Here is a 15,109-nt window from a genome sequence, read left to right as displayed (position 1 = left end):
TGGATTTATGATGAATAACGCGGTCATCAAATCGCAAACTCTGTGACTCATTCTCACGATATGGACCATGCCCACTTCAGCCTCATATGTCTCCTTCGGATCTCTCGATGTCAATCCTCCTAGTCTCTAGCCCACGATTAATCGAACAAGGGTCATTGCTAACGACACAACCCATTTAAGCTTGAACTCGTGCGCCGGTTGTGACGCAAAAGAAAGATTCCAACCCACCCCCTTCTCTGTTTATTAAAAAACCATAAAACTCGAATAAGAAAAACGTAAAATTGAAACCACTCTTTTTCCCAGGAATCAAAACAATCAAACAAAAAAACTTTAAAACAACAACCTCGACGACCAATTCTTAAAACAAGAAAAACGAAGCCCCGTTTTAGGGCCTTCTCCAATAATAATCCAAACTGGAAACCCTAGAGAGAGAAAGGAAGGACCTTTCAGGAATTTTCAGGAATTTTCTCTCTCTAGATTCTGACTCTTATTTATTTATTTATCTAAGAAATCTTTCCTTTTTTTTGCACATTCAAGGTAAGTTTCTTCTTCGCTTATCCATCTATAATTCATTTCTTTGATTTCTCGTTTAATTCCTTGAAATTCATTTCTGGGTTTCTTATTCGAAGCTGTCTTTGATTTGGTTTTGGATGATTTATAGCCTTAATTTTATTGTAATTTCTTGCAGATCTGATAAAGCTCAATCTGTTTTTTTTTTTTTTTGTTTCAAATCAATTCCTTGTTTGGGCTTTCATGATAATTAAGGAATCTTTGTCTTCTAGGGTTGTTATTGGCTGAAAAAAAATTTTCTTTTTGGTATTCAAGTGATGTCTCTGCTGCCAAAGAGCGATTCAATCCAAATCCGTGAGGTATGGAACGATAACCTTGAGGAAGAATTCACTTTGATTCGTGAAATAGTCGATGATTACCCTTACATTGCCATGGACACCGAGTTTCCAGGCATTGCATTGCGTCCCGTGGGCAATTTCAATAACAGCTATGATTATCACTACCAAACTTTGAAAGACAATGTTGATATGTTAAAGTTGATTCAGTTGGGTCTTACGTTTTCGGATGAGAAAGGAAACTTGCCTACTTGTGGAACTGATAAGTTTTGCATTTGGCAATTCAATTTCCGTGAGTTTAATGTTAACGAGGATGTGTTTGCTAATGATTCTGTCGAGCTTTTGAGGCAAAGTGGGATTGATTTCAAGAAAAGCAACGAGAATGGCATTGAATCAATGAGGTTTGGTGAGCTTTTGATGTCTTCAGGGATTGTTTTGAATGATAATGTGCGTTGGGTTACTTTCCATAGTGGTTATGATTTCGGTTACTTGCTTAAGCTCTTGACTTTCCATAATTTGCCAGATACCCAAGTTGGGTTCTTTAGTTTGATCAATATTTACTTTCCCACCCTTTATGATATCAAGCATTTGATGAAGTTCTGCAACAGTCTTCATGGTGGATTGAACAAGCTTGCAGAGTTGTTGGAAGTGGAAAGAGTTGGGATTTGTCATCAAGCTGGTTCAGATAGTTTGCTCACATCTTTTACATTCATGAAATTGAAAGAGAATTTCTTTAGTGGCTCTTTGGAAAAATATTCAGGTGTGTTGTATGGTTTAGGTGTTGAGAATGGACAGACTAGTCATTGACAATGAAAAGTAATAAAAATAAAAATAGAAAAAAAAAGAAAAAGAAAATCTGGACAGCTCTTTGTCTTTACAAGTGTGCTTCATACCCACACTTAAATGTACACTTTTTGTACATTTTTGGCAATAATTTTCGTAATTTATGAATATTTTCTTATGTTTATACTTGCTTAAACTGCATCATAGCTTGTTATGGTTTGTATATCTGTTAGTGGTGCATTTAAGTTCATACATTATGTGATAGCAAATCAAGCAAATGATGGAACACAATCTTGATAGTTATATTTCTAACTATGAATGAACACAATATTTACACCATCTCCATCTATTATGAGCTGCTTCTAAAATGCTGTTGCACAAACCTAAAAAATAATGCGTTACTTGTCAGCCTATTTCTGGAAGTGTTGGAATGCTTCCATCCTCGACTTATATGCCCTACTTCTGTATTTATCCTGTCGTCTAGAACTAAATTACTTCCTATTGGTTTTGCTTGAGATGTCGTCTCACTTCTCTCCTCTGCCCGCTTTCCCTTATGTATCTATCCTATTATTCTATTGTCCCTTGATGTGTTTGTTGTACCAAATCTTGCTCTTGTTATCCTAAAAAATTAAAGGCAAAAGGATAAAAAATTGTGGAACACAAATTTAATAATTATTTAAGTTTTTAACATTTTATTATAATTAATCAGATGTTAAATTTTCTATTTTGGATTAATTAAATTTTTAAATATTTATTTTCATCTCGATTCACTCTTTGATTAAACAAGAATAAATGTTGACAGTTATCCAAATTTTTGTCCAATAAAAATTTAATTAGTGAAAATATATGTTTGAGAGTTTAATTAATTGTAATAAAATGATAAAAATTTTATAAAAACTTAAATGATTTATTAAATTTTTATTTGAAATTTTTACCTTTAGCCAAAAATAAAATTAATTTGTGCTCAAACTTTCCATATTTTCTTCTGTTGCACTGTTGATTGTTCCTTTGTTGGATACAAATTGTTCTTGTTTGTGCTTATGTCATCTTTTTTTCTCATTTCAACTTGTTTCACAACTAGCTTGTCGTCTGTCAAGGCTTATTGCCAAAATTTATCTTACATCCACCCGCATGTCTCATTTTTCATTGATTGTCTGTCTTTCCATGTATTTTTTTTTTCATATGCTTATATCCCTATACATCTTCTGTCCATAAAGAATCAACTGACAATGATAGCAAACACTTTTAAACTATTCCATGATGCATTATGATACTATCATTGCAAGTTTTAATCCACAATTTAATGAAAGATTTATCATGAAGGCTCACATCTTCTTTTTGATAGTTTTCATGATATTTTCTTTACTTTTTAGGTAATGCAGCATGGATCCTAGGTTTTATCTATTAATATCAAATTTTGGCTACTTATTGATCGTAGACATCTACTTGAATGCTAATTTGTAGGTAATAATTTGCCTCTTTCCTAGTTTGGTTAGTGTCTGTGTTCAACTTTGAGATAAGAGGTAAAACTATGAAATTATAAGAGAGAGAAAAAAAAGTGATTAAGAGCAAAAGCAAGGAGTGTTTTTTGCGTTTGCACTTCGATGTTCAAGTAAAAGGTCAACTATAAAATATTAAAAAGAGAATAAAATAAAGAGAAAGTAGAAAAAAGCTAGATGATTAGATGGTACCTAAATGGTGTTATTTATAAATGGAAGCTAAGAGGGGTCTATGGGTAAATGGTGATGTAGCCGAACTGATGTGGTATTGTACATGTCAGATCGACTTGACATTTCAAGTTGGTTTAAAAGTCAAAAATGCCCTTGGCTGTCTACTAATAGTCTCTAATGAGGGAAAAGATCATTTTACCTTTTGGATCCAAAAATACCCTTAACATTTTGTCTCCTCATCGAGCAGTCTAAGTATTAGACTATTGAGTATAGATTTGCCTGATCTGGTATGTGCCAACTTGATGTGTGTTTGATGGTGTCGAGCTTAACCTTGAATGTGAGTTTTGAATTATACACCTAATTGGTTCATTTTTAGGTTACCAAGGTGAGTGACTCGTTGCAAGGTAGGCAAAGGTTAGACTAAATGAGCTTGTGAGTAATTACCGACATGATCTATGTGTTCGATGTGGTGTAGACCAACGTGAGATATATTTTTTTTTCTTGGTGTTGGAATTTTAATTTTAATTTAATGTAGGGTTGACCTGGTGTTTGACTTGTTTAGCCAGCTTGACCTGGGTTTTTTACTAGTTTAAACTATCTAAGTAAATGGAATAACTGATTTAACTTTTTGTTGTCTGAAAGTTGAATTTAATAAGGAGAGAGGAATTAGGTAGTAAAAAATCTAGAGTTAGGAATGTGAAAAGTTGTCTTTAATAACCATTTGGGACACATGGCATGATCTAGAACATTCATCTAATCTCAATGTTGGCTACATAAGGGCCCCTTAGAGCCTTTATTTTTTACTTTAAAGCCTTTTTACTCTCAAATTAACTTGATTTAGCCAACCCAAAATTTTCAAGCTCTTTTTAATCGATATTTCTTTCTTCTTTTTTTGTCACTATGTTTCTTTTTCCTTTGTTTTTTTTTTTTTATCATGTCTTTTTCTAATTCTACGGATTGTAGTTTAGGAAGTTATAGGATGGAGAAAAGATGAGGTCAACTTGGAGGTTGGGCGACAAATGACTTGGTCTTTTCTTTTATTACAATAAGGGACTATTCTAAAGCTGCCTTTTGATTGAACCCGATGTCAAAGGAAGGCTAAAAACGAGTTGAGGATAGTGTTCGTGCTAGGGAAGAAAAGGTCCATAGTGAGGTGAAATAACTTTTGGCTGTTACAATTGACTTGAAGCTTGAAAATCCTATAGCTTTAATGTTTGAAGTTAGTCTGACTCCTTCAACTAACCTTATTTTTCTCTTCTGTTCTCCTTATTTTAAACCTTTTTTTGTTCCAACTTCTTTCCACCAACCTTTTAAACCAATCTCAATTCTTATCCTTGATTCTTTCCTATTGTTTTAGGGATCTCTTTACTCTTCTTCTTCTTTCGATGTCGTAGTGGTCTTAGCTATTGCTCTAGCATAGAATCTTACTTTTTCAAAATTTGAGTCTTTTGAATATAAAGATTTTGAGGGTGAAGAAAGTTCGAATGAAGAGTGGGAAGATGGGTCCAACTAGGTTAAAGAGAAATGTGAAGGGGAGGAAAAGGTCTCATTAGATTTAAAGGCCTTAGCTCAAATTTTTTTTTATACATCTTGTACCTTACGTTCATTTCTTAATGATGTAATGAAAAGCTCGAAGGGTAGGGCCAATCCTGAGAATTGTCTTAATATGTATTCTGTACATCATGCCTGATCTTTGAAGATTAACTTTGACCTTCCAAAGAAGCGATACAATGTGTTAACGATGACTATCAAGGATTAGGTCACTTCACATTTACAAAATCACCAGATTTAGGTGTGTTAGGACTCCATAATGGTTGGTCTAAGGTTCCCTTTATATTTTTTTGTTGTTAAATTTTTTAATTCCTACAATTTAATTATCACTAAGCTCACTTCAAATTCTTTTTAACACATAATAGCTTTCATTATCCTTTGTATAAATTTAGATATTTTTCCAACCGTCCCTTTGTTCAAGGAATTTTTGTAATAAAAAAGCACCCCACAATAAGAACTAGTTTTACATTATAGCTCAACCAGCCAAGAAAATCTTATCAGACTGTCTGAGCTCAATAAAGAGCTGAAAGCTGCTTTTCCTCTATATCGAGAAGTGCAATAATATGGGAAGCTTGGCTTATAAAAGATAATAAATGAACATAAAATTTTTTAAGATAATCCCATTCCTTTGATAGTCGCTAGCCTAAATACTTGGGATAAAATTTTAGAGTTCACCTATAAGGGAGAGTTGGTTGTTGATGCCTATGAGTTGACTTCCACCAATGTAGTCAAGAAGACTAAGTATTGGTGTAGGTTTGAGGTAACCTCACTAAGCATTTACTTTTGTAAATTTTTTCTAACACTTATTTCATCTTGCAGATATTTTCGACGGTGCCAAGTCTTCTAATAAGATTGATTTTACTTAGTTCACGTATGCACTAAGGCCAAAGAAAAGGAATAAACAACTAGTTCAGCTCAAAGCTCTTACGATGGGGCATCAAAATGATTTCATGTTCTTCAACTGTTAAGCTCTTCAGCTCAAGCCTCTTCTGCTGCCAAGTGCATGTAAAAGCAGAAGGTGACAATAGGTTAAGACGTCCCTTTTCCAAAGATAGAAGACTGAGGCCTACCTCACAATAGCAGCACTCATGCTTCAACCCATATTGGAGCCTTTCTCTGTTAGCTTAGATTATGACCCTAAAGAAAAACCTTTTGAGGACCTCGAGGTTGTCAAAAATTCATGAGGGTTGCAATCTTTTAAAAAGGTATATTTTTTAACTTGATTTTTGCTTTATGTATTTTTTTTATTTGCTCTAGTTTAAGCTCGATTTTTTTTTTGTAGTGTCTAAAAGTGTTCCAACCTTTCCCTCTCAGTTGGCCAACAAAGGTTACCCAATGCTTACTGAACTCTGACCTATTACATAAGATTAAGTAAGACTTAAAGAAATATGCTCAAGATCTCCATAAGAGCAATGATCTCATTACCAAGCTAAAGGCCCAAAAGTTTGAGCTTAAACATGAGAAGAAAGATGTACAAGTTCAAAAGGCCTAAGCTGAATCTCTTCAATAGCAATTCGAACAAACGCTTGATAAGGCCTAGGTTGAAATTACAAAACTAATATGGGAGCTCAAGGCTAAGAGGTAGGCTAAGGAAGAGGCTAAGGAGCAAGTGGTGAAAATGTTTATGGCATCTAAAAGGTATTACAACTTATAAACTGAGTTTGCTAGGGAAAATGTCCTCAATGCTTTTGATCTTACATTGGATAAGGTGAAGTTCTTGCATTTTGACATTGATGTCCCTGACATCAGCATGAATAGCATTAGGTCTAGATCATCACCAAGGTAGGCTGATAACAATGATGAAAAAGATGATGAGGATGAGGATGAGGATGTCGAGCTCAACGTTGCTTTTTGGCTTGTGACTACTGAGCCAAAAGAGCAGAAGAGAGAGAAGAAAGATGATACTAAAGAGGGAAGAAAAGAAGAATGAAGAATTTTTTTCTATTTTTGTTGATTTTTTTTCAAGTATGAGGTTAGATTTTTTATAGGGACTTCAGGTCAAATCATTCTACTAAACTTTTGTCAAATCATACATTAGAACATTGAACAAAAGTTATGTCAGCTCAATTTTTGTAATCACTTGATCAAAATTTTGTCAATGTATCACTCAACCAAAATTTTGTTATTAGGTGAATAGAAATATTTTTTGCTCAAAGTTTTAGCTTTGCATTTACTTTTTCATTTTGAAGTATTTCAAAGATATGATCAAAATAATTATTCAAGTATTAGCTTAGACAAGATGATGAAATCGACCTACTGAATTTAATAAATTGACTTAAAGATCTATTAAATTAACTTAAAAATCTAATTTAGGAATGTGAATGAAGTTTTAACTTAAACTTTAAATATGTTCTTTGGGATTTGTTTTATGAAGATTGGATAAGAAATTTAGCCAAGTACCAAGTCAAACAACCCGTTTAGTTTGCCTTTGGTGTGGCATATTGCCAGAACTCTAAACTTTCTTAATATACTAAATGTAGTTGATAGTTGTAACTTTTATTCAACAAGTATCTTTCAAAATTACAAGTATGAGCTTAACTCTACATTTTTTATTGGTAGTAAATTTTAAGATTTTTTGCATTTTATATCCTCGTAATGGGATTGCCATTCATGTCTTGCAATCTGTAGGTCGCATCATGGACGACTTCTTTCACAATGTAAGGACCCTCTTAGCTTGAATCCAACTTTCCATCTTGGTGATTAACTTTTGAGGCTTTTACCTTGTTGAGTTCCAGGTTGCGTTTCATTATAGTTTCATGTAAAACTTTTTTATTGTAAAAATTAGCTACTTTTTTTTATTATAGATTACAATTTTGGTTAAAGCTATATCTTTTTATTCTTTAGCCAAATCCAAATTGGCCTTAAGGTCCTATTCGTTCCTCTTTTCAAATTCGGGTATAACTCATAGGCTTAAAAGGTCGATATCCAAGGGTACCATGTCCTTTATCCCAAATGCTAGATGAAATGATGTCTCTCCCATAAGGATTTTGGTGGTAGTATTAAGAGCCCAAAATACATTGGTAGCTCATCAGCCCATTTACCTTTGGCTTCATCTAGCCTTTTCTTAAGGGTTTCCAATAAAATTTTGTTGGCTGTCTCAGCTTACCCATTAGACTTAGGATGGGCAACCGAGGTGAACCTCAAGTTAATGTGAAAATTGGCATACCATTTATTCAACCTTGGGTGTCAAATTATTTTCATTTTTCGTTATTATAGATCGAAGTAAACTAAATGTACATATTATATTCTTCCAAATAAACTTTTCAACCTAAGATTTTGTAATGATGGTTAGGGCCTCGACTTCAAGCCATTTTGTGAAGTGGTCCATTTCTACTACAAACTTTTTTTGTTTTATGGTTGGGTAGAACAAGTTGAAGATGTCCATTCACTATCGTAGGAAAAGCTAAGGTTTGACGATGGGGACTAGTTTAGTGGATGAAAAGTGTTGTATATGTGCAAACCTCTCATATTTGTCACATTTCTTCACTAGGTCAATCATATCCTTTTTTATAGTTGGCTAGTAGTAGCACTATCTGAATACCTTATAAGTGAATGGTTGAGGTCTAAAATGGTTATCACAGATTCACTCGTGCATTTCCCTATGTACGTAGTTTGCCTCTTCATTGTTCATACATCTTAAGTAAGGCAAACTAAAAGATCTTCTATACAATTTTTCGTTGGTCATAGTGTACCAAGGAACTTTTCTTATTAGAGCATTAGCTCGGACCTTATTTTTGAGTAATTCTCTCGTTGTCAAGTACGTTTTGATTAAAGACATCCATGATTCTTTCCTTTCAATTTGGTCGACCAATTTTTCCTTAATGCTCTTTTCTACTAGTTTTTTCACTAGAACATTAGCTAAGCTTTCTGTTGTCATCCTTGAAGCTAGTTTAAACAATGAGTTAGTCAATGTGTTTTTTTATCTCGGTATTTTTTTGACCTCGATCTTAGAAAATGCAACCAAGTGAGTTAGTACTTTATCTAGGTACATCTTTATTCTTTTTTCTCTAGCTTTAAACTCTCTATTTATTTGATCAACCATTATTGTGAGTCATGTATACAATAAGGTTTTTCACGTTCAGCTTGGCTATCAATCTCAGGTCGATGATTAAGGCCTCATATTCAGCCTCACCATTTGAAGTTTCGAACTCAAACTTTAGGGCATACTGAAATTGTAGGTTTTTTTGACTAATCAGAATTAGGTTAACTCTGCATCTTTAACTAGTAGCCGACCTATTAACAAAAGTTTCCATATTTCTTTTTCTTTGATTTCACCATCCTCTTCGAGCCATTCATTGGTTTGCGTTAAGGTGAATTCAATGACAAAATCTACTAGCATTAGTGATTTTAAGGTTGAATTGGGGAGTATGTGTAGGTTGTTTTCATTGAGTTCAACCATCCATTTGTTTAGTTTACCAAATAATTTTGAATTTTACAAAATTTGCTTGAGTGGTTGGTTGGTCAAGCTATTAATTGTATGGGCCTAAAAGTATGACTTGAGTTTTTTGGCTAAATTGACAACTGCATAGGCCTATTTTTTTTTCTATCTTAGCATAGTTCATTTCAGATGCTGTCAACACTTTATGTACAAAATACACCAATATATGTATTTTTTTTCTTTTCTGACCAAAATCGAATTGATAGCTTGATCAATCATAACAAGGAATAGGTAAAGTGTTTTGTTGGGCCTTGATTATGGTAAGATAGGTGGAGAAAAGAGAAATTGTTTAAGCTTTTTAAAAGCTTCCTAACATTGTGGTATCCATTTGAAGTTCGAGATATTCCTAAAGATTTTAAAAAACAGTAGACATAATTCCGTTGACTTAGACATAAATCTGCTAAAAATAAGAATTCTCTTCATTAGCCTTTACACCTCTTTAATTGAAGTTGGTGCTATCATATCCAGAATAGCTTAGACCTTTTCAGGGTTTGTCTTTATCCCCTTTTTGTTAATCATGTAGCCAAGGAACCTTTCTAACATGATGCCAAAAGCACATTTGCTTAAGTTGAGGCTCATATTGTATTTCCTTAAGGTATTTAAGGTTGCTTTCAAATCTTTCAAGTGTTCGGCTAAGCTTTTGCTCTTTATAATTATGTTATCCACATATACCTTCATATTTAGACTGATTTGGTTAGGATCTTATTAACTAGCCTATAATAGGTTGCTCATGTATTTTTTAGGCGAAAAGGTATGACCTTGTAAGAATACAAATTTTTTTTTCTGTTATGAAAGCTATTTTTCCCCATCTTTTTTAAGTATTTTAATCTAATTGTAGCCTGAATAAGTGTCCATGAAACTGAAGAGGCCATGCTCAGCATTATTATCGATTAATTGATCTTTATATTAAAAAAAGAAAAACTATCTTTTGGACAGGTTCTATTAAAGTTTGTAAAGTCCACCCACATTCTTCATTTTTCACTGTCTTATTTTACTATGACCACGTTGGCAATCTAATCAGGGTAGTAATTCTCCCTAATGAAGCTTTCTTTTAACAATTTGCTAACCTTTTCCTCTATTGCCTTTTACATCTTTGAGGCAAAAGTCCTTTTCTTTTACGAAATTGGTTTTTTGTTCAGATTAATGCTTGGTCGATGGACCATCACCTTAAAATCTATACCTGACATGTCGAATAAAATCCATGTAAATAAGTTGGCATTGTTTCTTATAGTTGAATTAGTTATTCTTTTATGGTGAAGCTTGCGTATACTTTTCAAAACTATTCTCCTAAAACAGAACAGAAAATGAGGTGATAATTAGTTGAATGTCAATGAAGCAATTAGCAAAAAAGTATAAATTGATCAAAATGTAGAATTTCATTTCAATTTTCTTTAACTGTCTTAAAAGCTTGGTTCTATTTCATAAGTATGCATGTTTATTGGCTTAATAGCTAGGCTACTATAGATTGTCAGCTTAAAAGCTCAATTTTGTTTGTCATGTATGTATATATGCTGGCTTAGAAGCTTGACTTTTGTAGGTTTGCTAAAAAATTGTAAAAGTCTATAATATATACAACTATGGAGCTTAAGAGCTCGAAATGGCTTAAAAGTACACTTTTTTTCTTTTTTTTCTTTTGTTTCATGTTTTTCTTACCAAGGTTATTTTGCTTTGCTTCTTTTGCTTTTCCAGCCTTCATATTACTTTTATTTGCCTTCTTTAGTTTCTTGATTTTTGCCAAACCGTCAATCTATTTCCCAACCCTGCCCTTCATCATCATCACATAATATTATCGTACTGTGGACCAATTTTGTCTAACCCTTCTAACCTTATTTGATGTTAAAAACTTGATCTTTAGGTAAAGAGCTAAACCAATTAGCCACATAATAGCTGGCTAGGTCAACCTAAAATCATATTAAAAATTGAGGGTATGTTCACCACCATAAACTCAATAATCGAGGTGATGCTTCTCGACTCAGTGCCTCGTTTGATCGACAACTTAATAATTCCTTTTACTGATACTTGCTCATTCCTAAAACTGATCAAAATAGTGGTGAATGGCTTCAACATTTCTTCTCGAATACCTATTCTCAACATAATGGCATAGTACAGTACATCAATTAAACTTTTGCTATCAAATAGAATTATTCTCATCACATTGTTGTACAACACGGCAATGACCACTATTACATCATCATGAGAGAACTAAATCCCTTCAAAATCTTCTAAGCTAAAAGAGATCGACTTATTTTTCCATCTTTTCTTTCTTAGATAAGGACCCAATGGCCATGATCATCTCCTAATCAAACTTTCTTTTAGTCGAGGTGGAGTTTTTACTAGTTGTAACGTTAATAATGCCTGCAATAGGTCGATTGTCTATAGCTAGACCTTTTTCTTCTGTTCATTCCTCTAACATCTACCACCTTAGTTCCCTTTTGGTCTTCCCCTTGATTTTTTTTTTATCTTCTATTTCAATTCCTCCTTCTGTAGTTTAGTTAGCTTTAACCCTATCTTGGTTAATCCATAAATATACCAACCAACCTTTTATGATCAGACCTTTTTATCTCGTTTTTCAAGTCAATATGATCTTCAATATTGTGGCCAAAGTTTTTGTGAAATGTGCATTTTTTGTTAGGGTCTCGTCAGGTATTCTGCTTTAGTGGCTTTGGCCATCTACACTTAAGGTCTTTTTCTATTTGCATCAAAATCCTCTATCTAGAGGTATTTAGTATTGTGCAATTCTATTGTCTACTCGAGCTTCTAGGCCTAAGGTACTCTTGTTATTTCCCTCTTAGGGGAAGATCGTAGATTATCTTACTTTTTTTTCGATCGAGAAAAAAGGATAAGCTTTTTTATCTTGATTTTTCATTGTAGTTTCAACATTTATATATTTTTTTCATGACAAGTAACATGTCAACTAAGGTTTTTTATGGTTCAAAGGAAAATGTAAGCTTTAAATGGTACTCTTTATCACTAAGTCCACTTATTATAGCGGTAACTATGACTATTTGTTTTAAGTTTTTTACTAGAAGGGCTTTTACATTAAAATGCATTACATAGTCCTTTAGATACTTATTTCTACCTTGGTGGATGAACATTAGGCTGAGTGTTGTTTTCTTGGTTCTATTACTGTTATCAAAATGAGATAGAAAAGCATGACTGAACTCTTTAAATATGGTAATGGACCTCAATTTTATACTGCAATACTAGAACCAAGCTACCCCTTTGAGTGTCATTACTAGACCCTTACACATGAGAGTCTCATCTGCTCCTTACATTATCATGTTAGTTCTATAAAGTTCTAAATGATCAAAGGGATCAATTATACCATTTTAAGTTTCTAAGGCTAGCATCATGAACTTTTTTAGGAGGCATGGTCTCATCGATTTCTTCAATGAATGGCAAGGACTCCAAGAACCTTAACTTATCCTCAAATGCAATGGCCTTTTTCTTTCAATTCTTTTTTCATGACCTACATCTTGGCTTCCAAGGTTTTGTTCATTTGGGGTTTTAGGTCGATCTGTTTGGATTTTTAGCTAGTAGCATGAGTGGAGTTATAGTTGGGGTAATGGTGATAAGTGATTGAAGTGAAATGTTCTTTTTCTTTTGAGGTTAAAGAGACTTCAACATCTTTATAGCTCAAATGTCTCTTTATTGATTGTCTACCTAAAGTGACTACGTCGAGTACTTTGAAGGTTTATGGTTGGCTTATAATTCAAAGCAATTGTTTAAGTGACTACATTTCATTATTTAGGGCTTGGAATTGTTCTATGGTCGATCTAGCTTGTACAAGTATAGGTTGATCCAGCTTGTACAACATGGGTCTTAATTCTAACAAGGACAATAGGCTCTCCTTCCTTAGGAACTCTTTTTTTGGATGGCATATTATTTATCTTGGCTAAATAATGTATATGCCCCTTCCTAGCATGCCAAATATTTGTGCCAAGCTCTAAGCTGAGGGGTAAACCCTAAAATCACAAGCGAAAGAAAAACAGCAGTTAAGGGCCAAGGTAGGGAGTGTTACCGGTGTTTGCACTTCGACACTCAAGTCAGAGGTTGGCTATAAAAGTTAAAAAAAGAGTAAAATTGAAAGAAATTTTTAAAAAAAGTCAGATGATTAAATACTATCTAGATGGCTTTATTTATAAATAGAAGGTGAGAGGTCTATAGGGTAAATTGGTGACATGATCGACTGATGTGGCACTATACATGTCAGGTTAGCCTGACTATCAGGTCAATTCAAAAGTTTAAAATGCCTCCGACTATCTTTTGACAATCTTTAATGAAGGAAAAAACCATTTTTCCTTTTAGATCAAAAAATACCCCTTACAATTAGGTTTCTTTAGAGATAATTTTTTTTCTCTTGTGATAATATGACATGAATGCCAACTCAAGAATGGTTGTTCATCATTAAAAGAGGTTTCATATTTAGGATTATGGTTCAACTAACTCTATTAGTCTCTTATAATTCATTGAGTATGCAAATTCGAGGTTTACCACTTCTATTTTCTACTCAGGGGGTTTTATATGATTTTGAAGAAATTTTTGTAAGACTCCAAAGTCAATGGCTGTTGATAGGTGACAAAGTATAGTGGCAGTGACTATTGACAATGGTCGAAAGCTTGGTTTAGGAGTGGTGTGTGGCAAGCTGATATTCATTGAAGGCTTAAATAATTAGACAGAGAGGAAGGTAGAGCTAGAAAAAAATTGGAAGAATAAGGAATTGGATTAAAAGGGTTATTTAAAGTGGTAATGAAATGACATTGTTTTCCATTTGGTATTTTGGTATTATTTCTAGCTATGAGAAATATTAAAAAAGAAAAAAAGAAAGGAAAATTTAGAGTTTGGACCCTGGCCTGATTTGGATTTAGATCTAACCCAATCTATAATATCCAAGTCCAGTTGAATATGAACAAATTTTTATTTTTAGGTTAAACCCAAAATAGTTGGAGGTATATTTTTGAGCTTTTATTTTTTTTCTTTATTTATGTCTAAGATTTGTAAAATTTATAAATATTGTCATAGAATGTTAATAAAATAGTAATTAATCAGAAAAACTTTTTGAAAAGGTGTTTTTTAAGAAAAATCTTTGAAGAGTCTCTTCGAGCTTAGGGCTTTATACGAGAGTTTTTTTCAAGTCTTGTTAGTTGCAAGAGTATAGTCTTAATTAGTTCCAAATGGGAGTTGTATAGGTATTTAGTGGTTTTATAGTGCAAAGAAGAGGTTGAGTACTGTTTAAGGGGAATATGATGGAGTTAGAGAATATGTGGGCAAAGTTCACACTAACTGAAAAGGAAAAGGAAACTGTGGATATAATAGATCTGCTAGAAGATACTGACCCATCTAAAGGCCTATGGGTGGTAAGAAAGCTACTAACATACAGAACTTTCAATAGGGAGGCCATGATCAACACATTCAAAATGATATAGAAATTGATGAAAGAGATGAAAGTAAAAATACTGGAAACTAACCTGTTTATCTTTACATTTGGAACAAATAATGACAAAAGAAGAGTGTTAGAAAGTTCACCATGGACTTTCGAGAAAAATTTAATCATCTTAAATACTACAATGGTGATCAATGACCATTAAACTATAAGTTTGACAAGGCAGACTTTTGGATTAGGTTTTATGGCTTGGCATTGAAATTAATGAACAAAGACATGGCAGCGAGAATTGAAACCAAACGGGGCCACTTCAAGGGAGTTAACAATAACTTGCATTCTCATCGGATGGGGTTTTCTTGATATTAAGGTTGGAGATAGACATAACAAAGCCTTTACGAAGATTTATATCAGTTTCTAGAAAGAATAAGGAAGTTGGGAT

General features: G+C 33.3%; 1 pseudogene across 2 annotated transcripts; it reads left to right on the top strand.

The window, feature by feature from the left end:
* Window positions 1-275: 275 nt before the first annotated feature.
* On the top strand, window positions 276-1,812 carry LOC111278785 (putative CCR4-associated factor 1 homolog 7 pseudogene; annotated as a pseudogene). Of its 2 annotated transcripts, none has more exons than XR_016343996.1 (2): window positions 276-537; window positions 783-1,812. The product of XR_016343996.1 is annotated as a putative CCR4-associated factor 1 homolog 7 pseudogene, transcript variant X1 (transcript). The 2 variants fall into 2 exon arrangements; XR_016343997.1 differs by having other exon boundaries at window positions 302-537; window positions 826-1,812.
* The last annotated feature ends 13,297 nt before the right edge of the window (window positions 1,813-15,109 follow it).

This window comes from Durio zibethinus, chromosome 8 (genome assembly GCF_047325235.1).
Source record: "Durio zibethinus cultivar Kanyao isolate XHJ-2024 chromosome 8, ASM4732523v1, whole genome shotgun sequence".
In the NCBI taxonomy this organism is placed as follows: domain Eukaryota; kingdom Viridiplantae; phylum Streptophyta; class Magnoliopsida; order Malvales; family Malvaceae; genus Durio; species Durio zibethinus.
The sequence above is the reverse complement of the archived record's forward strand: the minus strand, read 5'-3'. Positions and strand labels throughout refer to the sequence as shown.